Source organism: Mobula hypostoma, chromosome 1 (genome assembly GCF_963921235.1).
Source record: "Mobula hypostoma chromosome 1, sMobHyp1.1, whole genome shotgun sequence".
NCBI lineage: Eukaryota > Metazoa > Chordata > Chondrichthyes > Myliobatiformes > Myliobatidae > Mobula > Mobula hypostoma.
In genome coordinates, this window is record NC_086097.1 from 192,022,502 (window position 1) to 192,044,325 (window position 21,824).

At 41.6% G+C, this 21,824-nt stretch overlaps 2 long non-coding RNA genes across 7 annotated transcripts in view; one reads left to right on the top strand and one right to left on the bottom strand.

The window, feature by feature from the left end:
- LOC134342799 (uncharacterized) overlaps nucleotides 1-21,824 on the top strand; it is a 67,446-nt gene that overhangs the window by 38,984 nt on the left and 6,638 nt on the right. For 3 of the 4 annotated variants that reach the window (XR_010017102.1, XR_010017100.1, XR_010017099.1), the window contains exon 2: nucleotides 14,468-14,617. This is a non-coding gene — a long non-coding RNA (uncharacterized LOC134342799). Of the gene's footprint in view, nucleotides 1-135; nucleotides 164-14,467; nucleotides 14,618-21,824 lie in introns of those variants that run through there. The other variant, XR_010017101.1, reaches the window with a different exon arrangement.
- LOC134342809 (uncharacterized) overlaps nucleotides 1-21,824 on the bottom strand; it is a 40,874-nt gene that overhangs the window by 713 nt on the left and 18,337 nt on the right. Inside the window, exons 3-4 of one of the 3 annotated variants that reach the window (XR_010017104.1) lie at nucleotides 7,692-7,763; nucleotides 5,944-6,044 (exon numbers count right to left, since the gene is read on the bottom strand). This is a non-coding gene — a long non-coding RNA (uncharacterized LOC134342809). Of the gene's footprint in view, nucleotides 1-5,943; nucleotides 6,048-7,691; nucleotides 7,764-21,824 lie in introns of all 3 variants that reach the window. The other 2 variants (XR_010017109.1, XR_010017103.1) reach the window with 2 other exon arrangements.

Genomic DNA, 21,824 nt, shown 5'->3' on the forward strand with positions numbered 1-21,824 from the left:
TATTACAGCAGATTAGTAGTTTACTGGGTTCTACGATTCCCGGCTCCATTCATTTAATTCTGATTTTTGCAGATGAGTAACAGCCTATGGAGTGCATGAACACAAAAGATTCTGGAAATCCTGAGCAAAATACACAAAACACTGGAGGAACTCAGCATATCAGGTAGCACCCATTCAACATTTCGGGCCAAGAGCCTTCTTCAGGACTGGAAAAGAAGGGGGAAGATGCCAGAATAAAAAAGTTTGGGTTAAGGGAAGAAGGATAACTAGAAGGAGATAGGTGAAGCCAGGTGGGTGGTATAGATAACCAGGCTGGAGATAAAGAAACCTGATTGGAGTGGAGAGTGAAACAGTAGAAATGGAAGGAGAAGGGGCACTAGGATGAGGTGATAGCAAGTGAGAAGAGATAAATAGCAGAGTGGGGAATAGAAGAAGAGGGGAGGGAGGAGAGAAAACTTTTTTTTAACCAAAAGAAGAAATTAATATTAGTGTCATTGGGTTGGAGGATACGTAAACAGAATAAGGTGTTGCTCCCCAACCTTGAGGGTAGCCTCATTGTAGAACAAAAGGCCGCAGACCAACATGCAGGAACAAGAATGAGAATCGAAATTAAAATGTTAAGCCACCAGAAATTTCCACTTTTGATGGTTGGAGCAGAGGTGCTCGATGAAGCAGTCCCCAACTTACGAAGGGTCTCACCAATGTAGAGAAGTCTGCATCAGGAGCATCAGATACAATAGACAATCCCAGCAGATTTGCAGGTGAAATGTTGCCACACGTGGAGGTACTGTATGGGTCCAAGAATGAAGGTGAGGGAGGAGGTAAGTGGGAGGCTGTAACACTTCAGCTAATTTCAGGGATAAGTGCCAGGAGAGAGAGCGATTAGAGGGGTGGGATGAATGGACAATGAAATCATGGAGGGAATGAGCCCCGTGTAAAGTGCAGAGATGGTGGGGAGGTAAAGATACGTTTGGTGGTAAGATTTCTTTGGAGATGATGGAAGTTGCAGGGAATAACGTGTTGAATGCAGAGGCTCATGGGGGAGGTAGGTAAGGACAAAAGGAACTCTATCTCTGTTAAAATGGTGGGAAGATGGGGTGAGCACAGATGTTTGGGAAATGGAGGAGATGTGGATGAGGGCAGCAGCAACTGCGGAGAAAGGGAAATCTCATTCTTTGAAGAAGAAAGACATCTTTGATATTCTGGGAAGAAAAGCCTCTTCCTGGGAACTGGTGCAGACTGCACAATACTATAAACAGAGACTCTACCCAAATGGCAGTGATGAAGGTGTATATATACACAGAACCACTTAATTATCTCAAGTTATAATGTGAGAATTGGAAGCATGCTTCTGTTCAAATAGGACTTAAAATTATTTCCAACTCAAACTAACGTTGAATATAAAGGGAAATCAGTTGAAAAGATCTAGGAGCCCATTGAATTCTTTGAATGTCTGCTGTCAGCTGAACATAATAGTAAAATAAAATACACTAAGTGGCAACAAAGTGGATTAAAATAGTCCGTTTCAAAACGGACTAATTGCTAGGTGTGGCACGGTAGTGCTGCAGTTATGCCAGCGACAGGGCTCAATTCCCGCCACTGCCTATAAGGAGTTTGTAAGTTCTCCCTGTGACTGCGTGGGTTTCCTCCCACGTCCCACGTATGGGTTAGTCGGGTAACTGGCCACATGGATGTAATTGGGCAGCCCAGTCTCATTGGTCCAGAAGGGCCTGTTACCATGCTGTGTCTCCAAATAAATAAATAAATAACATTCAATCCATTTACTTGTTCAGTTCAAAAATATAGTTATAAGAGATCTTTCAGGCAGTAAAATGCGTATTGCTGATTATATTTATATTGTGGGTGGCCTTTGCTTTAAAAGAATATTTAGAGCAAAATGGTAAACCCATTGTAAACAATCTCAAGTCATCAAAAGAATTAGTAATGCTAAACCTGCTACGTATATACAGTACACAGCTACATAATATGCTCCACTTCCCAAATTTGGCTCCAGTGATTTAAAGAAAAAGTAAATCCCAATTATTGAATAGAATGTACAGCACTATTGTTTACAGCTTAACATTACCAGTAAAAATGAATTTCTTGGCAATAATGTTTAGACAGAAATATATAGAAATACATTGAAAATAATGTATGTATCCTTCTCAATAACTTACTACCAAGTTTCTGCATATCTAATTATTGTGTGAGGCTAGGTTGGGTAGTCACAGAAAATGGTAATGTGATCCCTAATCAACCTGCTTTATCAAGGCAAAATTCAGGGCAGGCCTTCTATTTGTCCTGACGAAGGGTTCCGGCCCGAAACGTCGACCAATCTTTTCCACGGATGCTGCCCGACCTGCTGAGTTCCTCCAGCATGTTGCGAGTGTTGCTTTGACCCCAGCATCTGCAGATTATTTTGTGTTTAAAATTCAGGGCAGGCCTCTATTTGCACATGGTGTCCCACCCAAACCACAGGCATATCTAAATTGTCTTAACCAAGCTCAGTCAGGGCTAACCCAACTTCAATTCCCGCTGCTGATTCTAAGGAGTTTTTACATTCTCATTGTGACAGCGTGAGTTTCTTCCAGTTGACTGTGTGGCTAAGCACAGCTCCAATGCCATATTTAAGTTTGCTGATGACATCATTGTCAATGGTGAATCAGCGTACAGGTAGGAGACTGAAAATCTGACTGAGTGCTGCCACAACACCAACCTCTCGCTCGATGTGAGGAAGACCAAAGAGCTGATTATTAGCTTCAGAAGGAGGAAACAGGAGGTCCATGAGACAGTCCTCATCAGGAAATCAGAGGTGGAGAGGGTCAGCAACGTTAACTTCATTGATGTTACCATTTCAGAGGAACTGTCCTTGGTCTAGTACACAAGTGCCATTATGAGAAAAGCTTGACGGCATCTCTACTTTCTTAGAACTTTGCAAAGGTTCAGCATATCATCTTAAACTCTGACAAACCTCTATAGATGTGCAGTGGAGCCGATACTAACTGGTTGGATCACGGTCTGGTATGGAAACACCAATGTCCTTAAATGGAAAAGCCTACAAAAATGATTGGATATAGCTCGCTCCATTATGGGTAAAGCCCAGCCCACCACTGAGCAGATCTACAAGGAGTACTGTCACCAGAAAGCAGCACCCATCATCAAGAACCACCAATATGGGGCCATTCTCTCTTCTCGCTGCTACCATCAGGAAGAAGGTACAAAAGCTTCAGGACCCACACCACCAGGTACAGAAACAGTTATTACTCCTCAGCTATCAGGCTCCTGAACCAATGTGGATAACTTTGCTCACCCCAGCATTGAGCTATCCCACAACCAATAGACTCATTTATAATGACTCTTCATTTCATGTTCTCATATTTATTTCTTCCTATTATTTTCGTTTTGTATCTGCAGTTTGTTGTCCATAATTGGTTGTTTGTCCATCTTGTTGTGTGTGGTTTTTCATTGATTCTATTGTATCTCTTTGTATTTATGGTGAACATCCACAAGAAATGAATCTCAGGGTTGTATATGGAGACATATATATAATTTGATAACAAATTTACCTTGAACTTTGACCTTTGCTCTGATTTATTACCACATTCCAAAGACATACAGGTTATTCTTAGTAAGTTGTGGATATGGTTTGCTGATGCCAGAAGCATGGAGAAAGTTGTGGGCTACCCCTTGCACATTGATACATTTCACGGTATATTTTGATGTTATGATGTGCATGAGACAAATAAAGATAATCCATCATCCTTTTGCTCCATTGAACCTTCACATATCTAGCACTGCTGCAAGCATACAAAGAGATCTTGTAATTTACAGACACTGCAGTTATCCAACCGTGACAGGCATGTTGTTCAAGTACAGCAGTCATACCTCTCCACACTTGAAGGTGAAGATATCACACATCCAGAAGCACTAGCACAGAATGCAAGCAGTTGTGTGCATGTGGAGGAGACCGTGTTTAGCGATGTTAGAATCATTTGTATCCAGATACATAATCACACATACATACTCGCACTTCTAACATCTCACTGCATTGCCACCCATCCCACCATGTTGTCCACTTACCCTTCTCTAATTGAGGTCTATATCCTCCTCTTACTTGGCTCCCAGCACCACAATCCAGCACTCCTCTTGGTGAAAATGCAGACGCATTGTCAATGAACATTTTCAGCTACAAGTTTACATGTTGATAGTTTGTGCAATGTTGACGTTAAAGTCAAAGTAGAATCTGCACACTGTTTGCATGCAGCTAGGACAGCAAGAAAGGATTCGTCCAGTCTCAACTTGTGAGAAGTTCATGTGGGATATGAGCTCTTTTACAGATGACTTAAATAGCTGATGGGTTTGCATAATAATAAAAACCTGGGGGGCAATGATAGACTTTTGAGAAAGCTTGCATGCAGTGCCAAAGACCATGGAGAAAGTAGATATAGGACCTGCTCAGATTGCAACCTGATCTAACTAGCATGAAAATGCACGTTAATGCAACAACACACACACACAAAATGCTGGTGGAACACAACAGACCAGGCGGCATCTATTGGAAGAGGTACAGTCGATGTTTCAGGCCGAGACTGTACTGTACCTTGCCCGAAATGTCAACCGTACCGCTTCCAATAGATGCTGCCTGGCCTGCTGCGTTCCACCAGCATTTTGTGTGTGTTGCTTGAATTTCCAGCATCTGCAGATTTCCTCGTGTTTGTGTCAATGCAACAAGCATGTTTGTAATCAGATTGTTGCTGTACAGGCTGGAAGGCTACAGTCATCATAGGTGTGAATATCACTGTTCAAGGAGGTTTGAGGGTGTCACAATAATCCAGTAATCTGTCCTTTATCTAATTTTTCATGAAACATTAAATTGCTGTTTTGTTTTAGGATATTTTTTGCGATCCCATCATCAAACCTTGTCAGTGCACTTGCTGGTGTCTCTCAGAAGATGGCCTGGCTATTGTCCTTTCTACCCATCCCGTTGTGGGATCTAAACATTGCTGTCAAGGTAGCAACATTTTCAGATTCCTGATTGCCCTTGAGAAAGTGATGGCGAGTCGACGTCTTGCAATTCTTCTGGTGAAGGTAGTCTTCCAATGAGTAGGCCTCCCGGGCCCAGAGCTGTTCAATATCCTTCTGCCAGGACATGCATGTCACAGAAAGTCAGCTCTTCTTCCAACAGTTTGCTGCGGTCACCATGCTGGCATTGCATAGGAGAGGCAGGACTAAAATAAGTTACAACACACAAAATGCTGGAGGAACTCAACTGATCAGGCAGTATCCATGGAGGGAAATGGCCTGTTGATCTTTTAGGTCAAGACTCTTCATCTGGACTGGCATTTCTTTGCATTGCCACTGGTACTTTTTGTATCTCCACTGTATTGTTCACTTGATCAGAGGAGCTGTTTATTTTTTTCCACCCACTTTCTTCCTTCTCTTCTCCTTGCAAACTGTTCACTGTATTGTTAGTGACAAGAGCAAACCTCTCACAATAGTGAAGTTATGCAGAGCATCATCATCAATTTTGACACCTGCTTTGTACAGTGCTCTATGTTTCTTCATTGCAATCTAGAATTATTACTTGAGTATTTTCTACCCAATCACATTTTTTTGTGGCACTAAGGCATTCATTAGATGAACATTGCTCACATATATTTAGCTGTGTGCTGGAGATGAGAAGCCACTGTTAGCATATATCCCTTACTGCTCTGTCCAAACCTTCGGACTGTTGGGGCATCTCAGATTGAACAAAGTATGATTTGCATGAATTTCCTGTTCTGTATTGTTGCATACAAGCTGGATTTCAAGGAAGTGGGGTCCTTATAACTGTAGTACATCTTCAGGTTACCAGGTTGCACTTACAAGGGGATGTGAATGTGGTCAATTTCGTTGTATCCTTTGGCGAAATATGTAATCTACATAAAAAAATTGTTCACTCACGGTATGTGCTTCAATCTGTCAACAGAAAATGAAATGGACTCAGCCCTCTTGAGAAACCATCAGTGACTTCTCTTGTGCAAGAGCGAATAGACTGTAGGAGGCTGCTAACATAAATAACAACATACATAGCAACCTTGAACTCATTAGCAATGTAGTTTTCACTCTACTTTAAAATGTTGCACTGCATTGATAGTTGGATGGTGCTGTGCAGGGTGGTGAGAGGATTTTTCCACTTGCGAGTGTGGTATGGAATGTTATGGTAGTCCTTGCCTCACCACATGGCTGCCGGATAATAGGCTTTCCATTCGCCCGAGGTCGCTACTTCCATCTCTGCCCTCTAATGCGTGTAAGGCACCGTATTTTGGTCTTTTTAAGGGTTTAAAAGATTACTGGGACAAGGCAGGAAAATAAACCAGCCATGATGGAATGGCAGAGCAATCTCGATGGGCCGACTGACTTAAATCTGCTACTATTCTTATAGTCTTATAATAGGGGGAGATTTCCGAAACAGATTATAAGGCATAATTGCAGTGGTTTGTAGGCTAGGATAAAGTTACTTCCCAATATCAAGTGCAGATTCCTCATACATTAGCAAAATTAGACAGAGTGGATGTGGATGTGGATTGTAGTATCAGCAGAGAATTGAAGAGTACTCTTGAAACTTCAGTCACTAAACAACCATTAAACGGGCATGCCTACTTGGCTACAATATAATTGACATCCAATTTTCCATTAAACAACTGTAACAGATGAATAAGTGTTACCAGACCTTAAATATCTTCCATGTTTACAGATATTTCCTAATACGTATTCAATCTCCTATTTCTCTTTAGAAAGCTACAAAATTGTAGGTTATATTAAGTTTTATTATAAGTGTCTGCATTCTCAAGATCAACCTGTAAGGTACTTACTATAGTGGAACCAGTGGTTTCCATTTGGATATTTAAAATGATACTTGTTGTCATTGCTTTTATATAAACGGTGTTTTATATTCTTGGTGTTCTAAGTGTTCATATTAAATTTGAAGAGTCATTGTTAAGTAAGGATGTTATTTGAATTTTACATGATTACAAGATTGATAGCTGCAGAGTATAAATTAGTGTGCTTCCTTCCTCAAGAATGAGCCCTAGAATTTTGGTGAATAAACCTATCATTATTCACAAATAAATACATGTATATTTGAAACAATTTTCAGAATGATGACTGTAACGTACACTATGTCAGTTCCTTCGTTTCAAAGGAATCTCTGACATGTGTAGGAATCAATTCTAACTTTGAAGGCACCAGTTTGTTTTTATGACAAGCGGTTTGAAGGCATCAAAGGAAAATCTTTGGAAGACTTATTGTTCTTAAAATGCTTCAGAACTGGGGACAGAATTCCCATTATACTAGCTTTGTTCTCCATAAATTCTTGAGACAATAGGCTTTGTGCTAGACTGCATGAGATTGTGTGGGAGTATTATCATATGACATGATACGTGTATTGTCCTGTTTATGAAAATACCAAAGTCAGACTCCAATTATATGGATCTGATTTGACAGAAGTTAAATATGATAGGGTACATTGTTTTAAGAGGGAGGGAAACATGATCATGCATTGCCAAATTCTGCGCTTCCTACAACTAAGGACTAAGCATCCGTTTGCAATTGGAACATAAAACTTAAACATTTTTGCAAGATGACTGCAAAAGTAATAATCAGTGAAATTCTAACATCATACACAATGGTGCTGATAACGTGACACTTACCTGTCAGAATGCTGAAGTACGTGAAGCGATAGGAATCAGCCCAATTGGGGCCTGAGCTTTGCTGTGTTGTTACTATGTATTGGGGAAGCAGATAAAACATTATTTGCCCTGCAAAATAGCGTATTCATTAACACTACAAAAATTGTTAATTGAGCCTTTTCATAACGTAAAACAGTACCACTTAAATTTAACGTTCAGGCAGATTTCCCTAGATCAGTTATTAAATTTACAGTATATTTTAAATTTTACTGACCAGAAGTTCTCCTGTAGCGTTTGACAATTTCTGTACCATGTAAAATAGTTTGAATTGAAACCAGAATGGTGTTCACAGCGCACCCGCTGTCCTCCCCCACCGAAACTCACTCCAGCTTCTTTTTCCACAAGTTGCTGAAGCACACTGAGGCTATTGACATGCAAAGCTTCATGCATTGCAATCAGAATACAGTACTCTATTGATGCCACTTGCATAAAATTACATAGCACAAGGAGGAATGTAAATAGTCACTCGGGGCATATCTGAAATGGAGGCTTGAGGCCTGCTCTGGTTCTTGATAAAGGCTCAACCAGACTTTGGTCCCTGTAGTGAAACTGTGGCACTGCTCCTCATAAGCGAAGTTATCAGTTTTCTTCTTGGTGATCAGTTCCTTAACTCCACTTCCTGCCATTCATGGCCCATCAAACAACCCCTCTTGATATATTTCTCAGAATTCTCTGCTCTTCTGCTATCACCACCTTCACTTCATCATTACCCTGTACTATTCCAACCTCCATCCCAGTTCCCTACCACCTAATCATTTCTCGAACCCTGTCAGGGTAATTCGGCTGTTACTCCCTGATCATCTTCCTAGTCTTTAGTTCCCCCACCATCACTCCCCATCTCTCTGTCAGCCAGACAACATGTTTCTCTGATGATCCACACCATCTGATACAGTGAGAGATGGCAGAGGAAATAACATAGTAAATTGTTATGTCTGAAGCCAGTTACACTCTGTAGAATTACTCGAGGCTTCTATGTGACAGAGCCTTGGCATTTGCTCCATATAAGCATAGGACTCCCCATAAAGCTTCTCTGAGTGCATGTTTCCATTGATTAGGAAATTCCTTGCTCAATTGCATATTCAGCACTGAAAAACAGTTTCTTGAACAACATAAACTCAATGTAGCACTCTGAAAATCAGAATAGAATCAGATTTAATATCACCAGCATATGTCATGAAATGTGTTAACTTTGTAGCAGCTGTAGAATGCACTACATAATAGAGAGGAAAGAAACTGTGTTACAGTAAGTATATATACTTAAATAAGTAGTGCAAAATATAAAATCAGTATTGAGGCAGTGTTCATGGGTTCAATGTCCATTCAGAAGTTGGATGGCAGAGGGGAAGAAGCTGTTGCTGAATCACTGAGTGTGTGCCTTCAGGCTTCTGTATCTTCTTCCTGATGGTAGCAATGAGAAGAGGGCATGTCCTGGGTGATGGGTGTTCTTAATGATAGACGACGCCTTTTTGAACACCACTCCTGTAAGATGTCCTGGATACTATAGAGGCTAGTGCCCATGATGGAGTTGACTAATTTTACAACTTTTTGCAGCTTATGTTGGTCCCATGCTGTAGTCATACTAGACTGTGACGTAGCCAATTAGAATATTCTCCACGGGACATCTGTAGAAATATATGAGTGTTTTTGTGACATACAAAATTTCCTCAAACTCTTAATAAAATATATCCGCTGTCTTGCCTTATTTGTAGCTGCATCGATATGTTAGGTCCAGGTTAGCTCCTCAGAGACATTGACACCCAGGAACTTGAAATTGCTCACTCAATTCAAAATAAAGTCAATTCAATCTCTCCATGTCTGATCCCTCTATGAGGATTGGTGTGTGTTCCTTCATCTTACCCTAGCTGAAGTCCATCATCAGTTCTTTGGTCTTACTGACACTGGGTGCAAGGTTTTTGCTGCGACACCACTCAACTAGCTGGTATACCTCGCTCCTGTACACCCTCTGGTCAATATCTGAGATACTGCCAACAATGGTTGTATCATCAGCAAATTTATAGATGGCATTTGGGCTATGCCTAGCCACACAGTCATGGATGTAGAGAGTGTGGAGCTGTGGGCTAAGCACACATCCCTGAGGTGCTCCAGTATTGATTGTCAATGAAGTAGAGATGTTATTGCCAATCCTCACAGATTGTGGTCTTCCGGTTAGAAAGTTGAGGATCCAGTCACAAAAGAAGGTACAGAGGCCCAGGCTCTAGAACTTTTCATTCAGAACTGTAGCAATAATGATATTAAATGCTGAGCTGTAGTCAGTAAACAGCATCCTGGTATAGGTATTGTCCAGGTGATCCAAGTCTACATGGAGAGCCAATAAGATCATGTTCACCTGTTGTGATGATAGGCAAATTGCATTGGGTTCAGGTCCTTGCTGAGGCAGGAGTTGATTCTGGCCATAACTAACCTTTCAAAGCACTTCATCATTGTAGACGTGTGCACTAATGGACAATAGTATTTATGACAGCTCACCCTGCTCTTTTTGGTCACTGGTATAATTGTTGCCCTTTTGAAGCAGGTGAGAACTTCCAACTATAGCAAAGAGAGATTGAAAATGTCTTTGTATGTACCCACCAGTTGATTGGCACAGGTTTCCAAAGCCATACCAGCTACTCCATTGTGGCCTGTTGCCTTGCGAGGGTTCACCTTCTTGAAGGACAGTCTGACGTCAGCTTCTGAGACAGAGTTCACAGGTTCACCATGTGCTGTAGTTTTATTCTCCCTTTCAAAGCGTGCATGAAAGGCATTGGCTCATCTGGGAATGAAGTATCACTGCCATTTATAATGTTGAAGTTTGCTTTGAAGGAAGTAATGTGTTGTAAACCCTGCCAGAGTTGACATGCAACTGACATCACCTCCATCCTTGCTCAGAATTGTCCCTTAGCTCTTGAAGTAGCTTTCCATAAGTCATACCTGGTTTTCTTGCGCAGACCTGAGCTACCAGACTTGAATGCCACAGATCTCAGCAGACCATGAACCTCCTGGTTCATCCAAGGCTTTTGATTTGGTAAGTACAACAAGTTCTCGTAGGCACATATTCATCCATACAGGTTTTAATGAAGTCAGTGACAGCTGTGGCGTACTCTTTCAAACTCAAAATTGAATCCCTGAATATAGTTCAGTGCACTGATTCAAACCAGTCCTCTATGTGCTCCTGTGTTTCCCCTGCCCATACCTTCTTGGTCCTCACTACTGGTGCTGCTGTCTTCAGTCTCTGCCTATTCTCAGGGAGTGGAAGTATAGCCAGTTGACCTTCTGAAGTGTGTGCATGGAATAGGATGGTAAACACTCTTAATGGTGGTGTAATAATGGCCCAGTATGTTTGTTAGTAATAATTATTTAGTGATTTTTACAGTAATCCCCCAAGATGATGGGGAAGGCATCAAGATGTGCTATTTCACGCCTGTTGATTACATCGCTCAGCTCTTCTAGAGCCTATTTTTCTCTAGCCTATGGTGGAATATACACTGCTACCAAAATGATAGCTGAAATCTCCCACAGCAGGTAAAATGGACGACTCTAGATTGCGCGGTGTTCCACGTCTCGTGAACAGGACTGGAGCAACACTGCTACATTTGTACACCATGAGGAGTTGATGATGGACCACACCCCTCCTCCCCTGCCTTTGAAAGGCTCAGCAGTCCTATCTTGGCAGTGTGTTGTGAAGAAATCAATCTGAGTTGCTGCATTCGGAACGGAAGGGGTTAACCAAGATTCCGTGAAACAAACAAAATAACCACCAGTAGTGAGAGGGAAATAATTATTATAACAGGGGTGGACTACTGGAATACTCTAAATCGTGTAGAACAGGAAGCAGTAAACAATAGGGAGGGGGTGACAGTGTAAAGAAGTGTTATATTGTTATGTGTGCCTTGCATTTCTCCGTTAAGAAAATTATCTACACTTCATCTGTGTATATTCTTGAGCATGCCATTTCTGTGGAAATGAAGAAAGCAATTGTACTTCAATTGTGTTCAACAGTAAACCTGTATAATTACAAACATAAGGGCTATATCATCAGAGTTGATGTGCGTATTTGCCTGGAGTCTGGTGACATTGCAGTCATCTTGGAAGCACAGCTGTGTAGCGGTTAGCAAAACACTATAACAACAGCAGCAACCGGGTTAAATTCCACCATTCTTTGTAAGGAATTGATACATTCTTCCTGTGACTGTGTGAGTTTCCTCTGTGCGCTCCAGTTTCCTCCCACATTCTAGAGATCCCACCTCTCCCGGAAGTTCCAGGAGTCTCCCGCATATTAGTAGTGGCTCCCTGATGCCCGCAAAATATATACAATGTCCTGGAAACCAATTTTTGAGAGAGAGACAGAGAGAGAGAGAGAGAGAGAGAGAGTGCGCCATGGCAGAGTGTTCCAAAAAAAGAAAATATAAAACGTACATCACCCCAGACTACACTAAAGTGTACTCCTGCCTAATAGGGGTCAAAAATAATGACAGTGTTGCTCGCTGCTCTGTTTGCAAACAGTGACTTCTATTGCCCACAGTGGGTTGTAAAAGACATGTTGAGGTGAGTTGATCAGGTGTCATTCGTTCATTAGCATAGCTAACGTTATTTAAACTAGCTGGCTAGCTGCTAAGGAGCTACTCTATTGCAGACATCCTACCTCTCCCGGAGTTTCCGCGAGTGTCCCACAAGTTGATGGTTCTACCTCCCTGAAATGAGTTTTTGCAGGGTGGGATGTCTTACATTCCAAAAGAATAAACATCAGGATGAAGGGTCTTGGCCTGAAACACTGACTGTACTTTTTTCCATAGATGCTGCCTGGCCTGCTGAGTTGCTCCAGCATTTTGCGTGTGTTAATTAGTCATATGGGTATAATTGGATGATGTAGGTATGTCGGGTCAGAAGGGTTTGTTACCGTGCTGAAACTCTAAGTAAAAATAAAATGAAATTTGTTTTGCTACTGGAGTTCTGGACTACTGATCTGGAGATATTTTCCAATCCTATCATCATAACTGGGGCATTCAAATTAGTAAAGAAAAGCTAGAAATGTACAAGATGTTTTTTTCAGTAATTTGCTTTACTGAGCTGGCTAGAAACATAGAAACATAGTTGCTGCACAATGAAGGTGATCACGAAACCAGTGGTTTATCACACAAACCTATCCAAGTCACTAATGTCATCCTAATCTGGGCTAGATTAAACAGTATATAAATCTGGATGATGGGATTAACTCTGACATGCTCCCTTAGTTCTGGAGCAATTAGGTTATGGAGAATAAGTAGTAGTTTAGAAGCTTCCCATGATAATCCCAGATATAACAAAGCTACCTGTCAGCCTGAGAACAGACAGGATAGGTTTCATCCAGATCGGTCCTGATGAAGGGTTTCAGGCAAAAAATTTTAAATGTTTATTCATTTTCAAAGATGCTGCCTGACCTGCTGAGTTTCTCCAGCGTTGTTTGTGTGTTGCTCTGGATTTCCAGCTCTGCAGAATTTCTTGTGTGTAGGATTCATCATTTCTTTTATGATTTTCCAGCTAATATTGCCACCAAGAACAAATGTAAGTATTCGATTTGTGATAGAAATATCGGCCAACAAAAATAAGAAAAGCCTTCCCTTCATCCACAACTAATGTACATTTAAATAATTTTTTAAAAAGAGGAAAGCATGGCAAACTTAAATTGTACATCTTGTAGGAAGTTGCTAGACCAAAAAGATAGCTGCACATGTCTCGCTGATCAATGAATGGATTTGTAAAACTGAAGAACAATTCTCAATTCACCTGATAGAAATTCCATAACTTTCTCTAGTCAGATTGTACAGTCTCATCAAGAAAACCTGCCACTCTGGCTATTCCTTTTCTCCATTCTGTCTTCTGCAAGAAGATATCAGAAGCTTGACAGTCTGGATGATCAGACTTAAATTCAGCTTCTACCCCACTGCTATCAGACTTCTAAACAATTGCTTCTTTCACAACACTTCCTGGTTGTGCCACATGTTCTTAGACTCAAACCTAGCTGTTCTGTTATTTAGCAATCCTTTTTGCACTGTCTGCAGATATTCTTTTCAAAGTTGTTCAGTGGAAATCTTGTAAGAAGCAGCTGGCATAATGGCTTAAGGCATTGTCTGATTCTCAGCAGTATCTATGGAGATCCTAATGTTGCTGAAAGCAGTGGTAATATCTCAGGGAAACTACATGTTTGGTAAAGAAAACCGCCTTCCGGTCGCAGCGATATCCATAACCTCCAAAGTAAATACAGCTGCAATGGTCATTGAAGTCATATGTATCAGATTTATTATTTTCGTGTTATGGAGAATGCTTGGTGTGTCTCCTGGCAGTGGACATAAGCAGATGATAAAGTAGATGTCATCCTGACCTTTAGTATGTTATTTTACTTTCTAATACAAAATCTATTTTTGTAGTATCTCTACTGCTCAGAATTCAAGAATAATTGATACAGTGGTCACTATTAATTATTGAGCAAATGAGGCACCTTTCATAATGTGATTTAGGGATTTTATAATTAACATTGGCAATAAGACCTAGGAGCAGAATAATATCAGAGCAATTACTAAGTCAGAAAGCATGAAAGAAAGAAAATAAGTAGGAGAATGAATCTGAAGATGTGATAAAATGGATATTAGAATTTTAGTCCTCTTTTATATATATCCATATTCCCCCACAACATAGGAGTCATTGGATCATTTGGTTTATGCTGGCTCATGGAACCTCATTAATATTCCCCTCATTCTCATCAGATCTGCCACTCACAATACGCTTGGGACAATTCCAGAGTTCAACACACCCACCAAGCTGCCCATTATTGGAACATGGGAGAAAATCAAAGAGCTCAGAGGAAAGTCACATGGAGAACATGCAAACTCTGCAGAGACAGCACCAGACATCAGGTTTGTATATGAGATGTGAGGCAGCAGCTCTACTCACCGTGAAACCCTCATTATAAATAAAGCACACAACAGCTTGGGGGATAGGAAAGGGAGATAACCAAAGGAACATTAGACAGCAAGAGAGAGAAACTGTAGAAAAAAAGGTGTCAAAATAAGTGAACAGAAGGATGGAACAAAAAATAACACAGGTACTAGAATCATTTTTGCACTTTTTACCGTGGACCGATGAAATTATTTGCTGCAGACTTATGAAATCCACAATTGTGGGTTCAATTCTTGCATTTATATTTATTTTCAAGAGATTATTGCACAACTATTGCACAAGCAGGGACTGGACAAAAACGCTATATACAAAGAGTTGAAAACCAATATGCTGTACAGCTGCTTTGCCTGAGCACAGAGTAAATGCATTGAGCTGGACTCGGTTTTCAAGAGATTGCAGACTGGACTTTAGTAAAGTGTGGGAAATAGATGAAACAGGGAAAGAGATGCAGCATTGTTAGGTTTAAAAAAATATTCATTAATAAGAAGTGACAAGACAGCAAGCCAACGCCAGAATTGAAAATTAAGACAAAATATGAACAGATTTTCACATCACAGAAAGACGGGAAGGTAATTGAATGGATAGTACTTTAATTCAGTTATTTTCTTAAATAGGTTTACATTAAATTATAATCAAGAGCAAAATTTATTAATAAAATTGGTATATTAAAAAGGCCTCATCCCAAAACATTGACTGTATTTTTTTTCCATAGATGCTGCCTGGCCTGCTGAGTTCCTCCAGCATTTTATGTGTGGTGCTTGGATTTCTAGCATCTGCAGATTTTCTCTTGTTTGCAGCCAATTAGTTTGATTTCATCCTGACTTAAGTAGATGATAAGATATCGGAGTCCATTGTTAAGGGTGTGGTTTCAGGAATACTCGGAGGCACATGATAAAATAGGCCAAAGTCAGCATGGTTTCCTTAAGGGGAAATCTTGCCTGAAAAATCTGTTGCAATTATTTGAGGAAATACAGGCAGGATAGGCAATGTAGAATCAGGGGATGTTGTTTACTTGGATTTCCAGAAGGTCTTTGACAGGGTGCCACACATGAGGCTGCCTGACAAGATAAGAGCCCATGGTAGAAGATTGGTTGACCGGTAGGTGGCAAAGAATGGGAATAAAGGGGACCTTTTCTAGTCGGCTATCTGTGACTACAGTGATGTTTCACAGGGATCGTTGGTTGGACCACTTCTTTTCACACTATAGGAGAATGATTCAGATGGCAGAATTGAGGGCTTTACAATACAAAAATAGATGGAGTGATAGGTAGGGTTGAGGAAGGAAGAGTCTGTAGAAGGACTTAGACAAATTAGAAGAATAGGCAAGGAAGTGGCAGATGGAATATAGTATAGGGAAGTGCATTAAAGATTGATTAACATTGAGTCAAGATTTTTTAATGTAATTTCCAGTACGTAAGTGTAAAGGAGAACAAAATAGTTGTTACATCAGATCTGATGCTGCCCAAAAAAGCACAATAAGATAAAGGAAATATAAAGAGAATAATAAAAAAAACAATAAATATAAATACAGTACATAAGATAGTTTTTATACATCATATGTCCATTAAATGATGTTAGGCACAGGAATATCTGTACATAAGGTGGCTCTGACAGGAAATGATAAAATAATGGTGATGGGTCATGTGATGGCATGGGTTAGTGGGTGGAAATGTTGATCAGTCTTATACTTATACTTTATACTTTATACTTTATTGTTGCCAAACAATTGATACTAGAATGTACAATCATCATAGTGATATTTGATTCTGCACTTCCCTCTCCCTGAATTACAAATCGATAGTAAATATTAAATATTTAAATTATAAATCATAAATAGAAAAATTAGAAAAATGGAATGTAAGGTAGTACAAAAAAAAACAAGATGCAGGTCCGGATATTTGGAGGGTACAGCCCAGATCCGACTCAGGATCCCTTCAGCAGTCTTATCACAGTTGAAAAGAAGCTGTCCCCAAATCTGGCCATATGAATCTTCAAGCTCCTGAGCCTTCTCCCGGAGGGGAGAGGGACGAAAAGTGTGTTGGCTGGGTGGGTCGTGTCCTTGATTATTCTGGCAGCACTGCTCCGACAGCGTGCGATGTAAAGTGAGTCCAAGGACGGAAGATTGGTTTGTGTGATGTGCTGCGCCATGTTCAAGATCTTCTGCAGCTTCTTCGGGTCTTGGACAGGTTACCTTCCATACCAGGTTGTGATGCACCCTAGAAGAATGCTTTCTACGGTGCATCTATAAAAAATAGTGAGGGTTTTAGGGGACAAGCCAAATTTCTTTAGTTTTCTCAGGAAGTAAAGGCGCCGGTGGGCCCTCTTGGCAGTGGACTCTGCTTGGTTGGACCAAGTCAGGTCATTTGTGATATTGACCCCGAGGTACCTAAAGCTTTTGACTTGTTCCTCTTGCGCACCACCGATGTAAATTGGGTCGTGCGGTCCGCTACTCCTTCTGAAGTCAACAACCAATTCCTTCGTCTTGCTGACGTTGAGGGATAGGTTATTGTCTTCGCACCATGCCACCAGGTTCTTAATTTCCTCTCTGTACTCAAACTCATCATTACCCAAGATACAGCCTACAATTGTTGTGTCATCAGCAAACTTACATATTGAGTTTGATGGAAACTTGGCTACACAATCATGGGTGTACAGTGAGTACAGCAGGGGGCTGAGTACACAGCCTTGTGGGGCACCAGTGCTCAGAGTGATTGTAGAGGAGAGCTTGTCCCCTATTTTTACAGCCTGGGTCCTGTCTGTGAGGAAGTTGAAGATCCAGCTGCAGATCTGAGTGCTAAGGCCCAGGTTCCGGAGCTTAGGACTCAGTTTATTTGGAATGATGGTATTAAAGGCAGAGCTGTAATCAATGAAAAGGAGCCTTATGTATGCAGCTTTATTTTTCAGGCGTTCTAAGGAGGAATGTAGGGCCAGCGAGATGGCACCTGCCGTTGACCTGTTGCTCCGGTAGGCGAATTGCAAAGCGTCGAGGTTGACCGGTAGGCTGTGGTTGATGTGTGCCATAACCAATCTCTCGAAGCACTTCATAGCAATTGATGTCAGAGCCACAGGTCGATAGTCATTCAGGCATGCCACCTTGCTCTTCTTCGGCACTGGGATTATCGTTGCCTTCTTAAAACACGAGGGGATCTTAGACTGAAGCAAGGAGAAGTTGAAGATGTCAGCAAACACTCCAGCTAGCACGCTTGCACAGGCCCGGAGAACCCGTCCCGGGCCGCCATCTGGGCCTGTCGCCTTCCTTGGATTTATCTTCAGGAAGACCCTTCTAACGTCCTCCTCAGTGACGATAAATCTCGATGCCACCAGGTTCATCGGGAGGGAGCGGGACGCTCCTCTTCTGTTCGAATCTTGTGTAGAATATGTTAAGTTCATCAGGAAGAGGAGTGCCACAGTTATTGATATTCCCAGCCTTTTCTTTGCACCCAGTGATCTCATTTAGACCCTGCCATAGTCTACTGGCAGGGTCTAAATGAGTCTACTGTTTGGGCGAAGTAACTGTGTTTGAGTATGTCGGTCCTGATGTGAAGCAGGGTCAAATAGTCTGTGAGCAGGGAGGGTGGGATCCTACATGATATTGTTGTCTTTTTACTGGCACATTTCTGTATATGTCCTTGATAGTGGGTAGGCTAGTGCCAGTGATGCATTGAGCAGTTTTGACTACCCATTATAGAGCCTTCCTGTCCACTGCAGTACAGTTTCTGTACCAAGCAGTGATACAACCAGTTAGGATACTCTCTACTGCACATGTGTAGAAGGTTGTGAATATTGATGTGCACAGTCCGGCTCTCTACAGCTTCCTCAGAAGGTAGAGGCATTGGTGAACTTTCTTGATTGTGTAGGATGTGATCTGGCACCATAAGAGTTTGTGCGAGTTGTGCAATCAAAATTGCCCACAATTGTGCTGCCAACATAAAGAGGTGTGTGAGAAGTGCGATTTTTCCTAAAGTCAATAACTACCTCCCTTGGCTTATTGATGTTGAGAAAGATGTTATTTGCCTATCTCCAGTCCTCTGGCTCTTCCACCTCCTTGCTATAGGCCATCTCATCATCGTTGGTGATGAGCCAAACTACTGTTGTGTCACTGGAGAACTTGACAATGTGGTTACTTGGGTTTTGGACTGTGCAGTTGTCTGTTAACAGAGAGTACAGCAGTGGGCTCAGCACACAGTCCTGGGGGTGGGGGCACTCATTTGAGGATGATGGGGATGGGGAGCGAGTCATTCTGACTATTTGAAGTCTGTTGGTTAGGAAGTCCTGTTGTATAGTGGAGTATATAGACTGAGAAGTAGGAGATGTTTCAGCAAGGTTTGTGAGACAATAATGTTGAAAGTTGAAATGAAATCCAGAAAGAGCATTCTGACTTGGGTGTGTCAGGGCTAAATGCATGACAATGCCATGGAATCTGTTCTAGAGTTTTTCTGTTGGTAAGCACATCGTTAAGTGTCCAGTGTGGTATGAATGGAGTTTTTGATGTGTGCAATTATGAGCCATTCAAAGCACTTCATGATGATTGGTGCAAATGCCAAAGGGAGGTAGTCAGTCAGTTCTGAAGATGTAGAGTTCTTTGGTACAGGGATGATGGTAGCTGATGTGAAGCATGTGGAGGTAGCAACCTATATGAGTGAAGAGTTGAAGATGCCCTTAGTACCCAGCCTGGGATGTTGTCTGGCCTGGCAGTCTTATGGGGTTGACTCTCTACAGAGTCCTTTACATGCTTATTGCTGTTACAGACAGTGGCTGTTCACCTGGGACTCAGGAGGGAGGGTGGTAGCCTTCATAGCTGGAATTGTATTGCATGCCTCGAAGCCCACATAAAAGTTGCTTAGAGTATCAAGGAGAGAGGCATCATTGGTACAGTCGATGCTTTCTTTCTTTGAGTAGTCAGTAATGCCCTTGATGCCCAGCCACATACTCTGGGGATCATTATCGGCCAGTTGTTCCCAAATTTTTTATGCATAGGTGGTCTTTGGCTTCTTTTTGCCTAAGATGAGCCTTACCCTGGCTGCTCTCTGAGCTGTCTGTGCTCAGACTTGTTAGCATTCATTTTGAGAGGATTAAAATATAAAAACAAGGATGTATTGCTGAGACTTTATAAGACATTCATCAGACCACACTTGGAGCATTGTGAGCAGTTTTGAACTCCTTTTCTAAGATAGATGTGCTGGCAATATAAAGAGTCCAGAGGAGATTCACGGGAATGATCCAGGGAATGAAAGGGTTGATTGCTCTGGGCCTGAACTCACTGGAGTTTAGAGGAATGTAGGGGAAATGGCATTGAAACCCAGCAGATATTGAAAGGCCTAGACAGAGGGGACGTGAAGAGGATGTTTCCTTTAATGGGGGAGTCTAGGACCAGAAAGCACAGCCTCAGAATAGAAGGATGTCCCTTTAGAACAGAGGTGAGGAGGAATTTCTTTCATTAGGAGGTGCTGAATCTTTGAAATTCATTGCCATAGACAGTTGTGGAGGTCAAGTTGTTGGGTATATTTGAAGTGGAGGTTGATAGGTTCTTGATTAGCTAGGGTCTCAAAGGTTATGGAAGGATGCAGGAGAATGGGGTGGAGAAGAATAATAAATCAGCCATGATGGAAAGGCAGAGCAGACTTGATGGACCAAATGGCCTAATTCTGCTCCTATATCTTATGGTATTATAACTAAAAACCCAATTAAAAGGGCAAGTAAATTGATAATTAATTTGAAATTTTTTTTTGGGACGAAGAACAAGGTAACAGTTCAGGTGCCAATATGGGCAATGTTAACGTGGTGCTCTCAGAAGTAACAGAAGTTAAAATATTAGCGTACCCCTGTAAGAAGAGTAGGGTGTGAGATAAAACAACAAAATTAAAAGATAGCAACACACATCAAAGTTGCTGGTGAACGTAGCAGGCCAGGCAGCATCTCTAGGAAGAGGTACAGTGGACTTTTCAGGCCGAGACCCTTCGTCAGGACTAACTGAAGGAAGAGTTAGTAAGAGATTTGAAAGTGGGAGAGGAGGGGGAGATCCAAAATGATAGGAGAAGACAGGAGGGGGAGGGATGGAGTGCCCACAGTGCCCACCCTCCTGTTTTCTCCTATCATTTTGGATCTCCCCCTCCCCTCCCACTTTCAAATCTCTTACTAACTCTTCCTTCAGTTAGTCCTGACGAAGGGTCTCGGCCTGAAACGTCAACTGCACCTCTTCCTACAGATGCTGCCTGGTCTGCTGCGTTCACCAGCAACTTTGATGTGTGTTGCTTGAATTTCCAGCATCTGCAGAATTCCTGTTGTTTGCAAAATTAAAAGATAGTTAACTGACAGCATGTGACAGTTGTAATAAAACAGATGAATTGATAGCCCTTAGCAGAACCACAATAGGCAGTATATACCAAAACCTTAACACACTCGGTGTGAAACCATCCTCGGGTTTCCTCTGATACTCTTACCTTAATAAGGAGTGATACTAGGGCAAGAGAGGCTGAAGGAGTTATTTAGTATCAATGGCTAAGATGGGCATGTTTTTGCACAATAGGAGAGTTAGGGGAACAGGAGGGAATGTAGAGTTGAGGCCATCATCTCAGTGAATTGTGGGGAGGGTCAAGGGGCTCTAAAGCCTTGACTACTCCTGCACCTCTACTGTGTGCTGGGAAGTCAGGTGGCTGCCTGACGGAACTCTTTAAATAACCTGTACAATAATTCAATGACTACAAGGCTGCTTCTGGAGTATTGCATGCAACTCTAGCCACTTCATCGTGGAAGAACATGAAAACTTTGGAGAGGGGGCAAGAGGAGGTTTACCAGGATGCTGCCTGGAATAAAGGATGTCCAAAAAAGAGAAGGTGGAGAAATTTGAGTTGTTTTCTCTGGAGTAGAAGAGGCTGAATGGATCCCATATAAGAAGTTAACAAAACTGATGAAAGGCATCGGGAGGATAAACGGCTGCTATCATTATCCCAGGGTAAAAAAGTCTAGTACTAGAGGGTGAGTATTTAAGGTGGGAAATTCAAAGGACATGGCAGGGGCAATTACTTTTTGCAAAGGGAGTGGTGGGTGCCTGAAATGCATTGACAGGTGTGGTGGAGGAGTCAGATATAACAATGGCACATTAATATACAGAGAGTGGATCATGTGCAGGCAGAAGAGATCAGTGAAATTAGTCCTGTTCCTGTG